Source organism: Durio zibethinus, unplaced genomic scaffold, assembly GCF_047325235.1.
Source record: "Durio zibethinus cultivar Kanyao isolate XHJ-2024 unplaced genomic scaffold, ASM4732523v1 HiC_scaffold_391, whole genome shotgun sequence".
Taxonomy (NCBI): Eukaryota; Viridiplantae; Streptophyta; class Magnoliopsida; order Malvales; family Malvaceae; genus Durio; species Durio zibethinus.
This window is the reverse complement of record NW_028323014.1, coordinates 250,001-252,500: the sequence shown is the minus strand read 5'-3', so window position 1 is coordinate 252,500 and position 2,500 is coordinate 250,001.

Here is a 2,500-nt window from a genome sequence, read left to right as displayed (position 1 = left end):
TCCGGCGATTGGGAGGGGGGCCGGGGGGGTGTGCGCACATGATGTGCGATGGGTGCTGGTACTTGGCCTTGTGTTGGCCCCCTATCCCTCATCAAACCTCTGAGAATTCACACCCCCTTAAAGAGCATTTGAGATTTTACAGGTTTGCTACCAGTAGCCGTTAAAGTGTCTGAAATGGGGACACTTTTTTCAAACGGTCACAAAATCTTCTCTACTTCGAGTTTTTAGCTGAATTTTTTTGTGCATGCCAACAAAAATAGAAGGATCATGCCTACAAAATTTGGGGCCAAAAATCCTTATAAAAAAATTTTAAAAAATCCCGAACCGCAAAAAGTTTCGAAAATTGTGAAAAATAGAAAACGAGTCATCTTCCAACGAAACTTCACGTGAAGGCTTAGGGGACCATTGTATGAATTTACAAGCCATAAAAATGGCATTGGCACGGCAGAAATTTGAAGATGTGCCTAAACCCACCAGGGCCCAGCGTGTGCCGATGGTGCTCGAGGCAACCGCCCGCACCAGGGCCCAGCGTGTGCCGATGGTGCCCGAGGCAAGCGCCCGCACCAGGGCCCAGCGTGTGCCGATGGTGGTCGAGGCAAGCGCCCGCACCAGGGCCGATAGTGTGCCGATGGTGCTCGAGGCAACCTGTCGCACCAGGGCCCAGCGTGTGCCGATGGTGATCGAGGCAACCTGCCGCACCAGGGCCCAGCGTGTGCCGATGGTGGTCGAGGCAAGCGCCCGCACCAGCGCCCAGCGTGTGCCGATGGTGCTCGAGGCAACCGACCGCACCAGGGCCCAGCGTGTGCCGATGGTGCTCGAGGCAACCTGCCGCACCAGGGCCCAGCGTGAGCCGATGGTGGTCGAGGCAACCGCCCGCACCAGGGCCCAGCGTGTGCCGATGGTGGTCGAGGCAAGCGCCCGCACCAAGGCCGAGCGTGTGCCGATGGTGGTCGAGGTAAGCGCCCGCACCAGGGCCCAGCGTGTGCCGATGGTGGTCGAGGCAAGCGCCCTCACCAAGGCCGAGCGTGTGCCGATGGTGGTCGAGGCAACCGGCCGCACCAAGGGCCGGCGTGTGCCGATGGTGTTCGAGGCAACCGCCCGCACCAGGGCCCAGCGTGTGCCGATGGTGGTCGAGCCAGGAGCCCGCACCAAGGGCCGGCTTGTGCCGATGGTGTTCGGGGCAAGCGCCCGCACCAGGGCCCAGCGTGTGCCGATGGTGGTCGAGGCAACCGCCCGCACCAGGGCCCAGTGTGTGCCGATGGTGCTCGAGGCAACCGCCCGCACCAAGGGCCGGCTTGTGCCGATGGTGTTCGAGGCAACCGCCCGCACCAGGGCCCAGCGTGTGCCGATGGTGGTCGAGGCAACCGCCAGCACCAGGGCCCAGCGTGTGCCGATGGTGGTCGAGGGAACCTGCCGCACCAGGGCCCAGCGTGTGCCGATGGTGGTCGAGGCAAGCGCCCGCACCAGGGCCCAGCGTGTGCCGATGGTGGTCGAGGCAACCGACCGCACCAGGGCCCAGCGTGTGCCGATGGTGCTCGAGGCAACCTGCCGCACCAGGGCCCAGCGTGTGCCGATGGTGGTCGAGGCAAGCGCCCGCACCAGGGCCCGGCGTGTGCCGATGGTGGTCGAGGCAACCTGCCGCACCAGGGCCCAGCGTGTGCCGATGGTGCTCGAGGCAACCGACCGCACCAGGGCCGAGCGTGTGCCGATGGTGGTCGAGGCAAGCGCCCGCACCAGGGCCCAGCGTGTGCCGATGGTGGTCGAGGCAACCGCCCGAACCAGGGCCCAGCGTGTGCCGATGGTGGTCGAGGCAACCTGCCGCACCAGGGCCCAGCGTGTGCCGATGGTGCTCGAGGCAACCGACCGCACCAGGGCGGAGCGTGTGCCGATGGTGGTCGAGGGAAGCGCCCGCACCAGGGCCCAGCGTGTGCCGATGGTGGTCGAGGCTGCCGATGGTGGTCGAGGCAACCTGCCGCACCAGGGCCCAGCGTGTGCCGATGGTGCTCGAGGCAAGCGCCCGCACCAGGGCCCAGCGTGTGCCGATGGTGGTCGAGGCAACCGACCGCACCAGGGCCCAGCGTGTGCCGATGGTGGTCGAGGCAACCTGCCGCACCAGGGCCCAGCGTGTGCCGATGGTGGTCGAGGCAAGCGCCCGCACCAGGGCCTAGCGTGTGCCGATGGTGCTCGAGTCAACCGACCGCACCAGGGCCCAGCGTGTGCCGATGGTGGTCGAGGCAAGCGCCCGCACCAGGGCCCAGCGTGTGCCGATGGTGGTCGAGGCAAGCGCCCGCACCAGGGCCCAGCGTGTGCCGATGGTGGTCGAGGCAAGCGCCCGCACCAGGGCCCAACGTGTGCCGATGGTGCTGGGGGCAACCGCCCGCACCAGGGCCCAGCGTGTGCCGATGGTGATCGAGGCAACCGCCCGCACCAGGGCCCAGCGTGTGCCGATGGTGGTCGAGGCAAGCGCCCGCACCAGTGCCCAGCGTGTGCCGATGGTGGT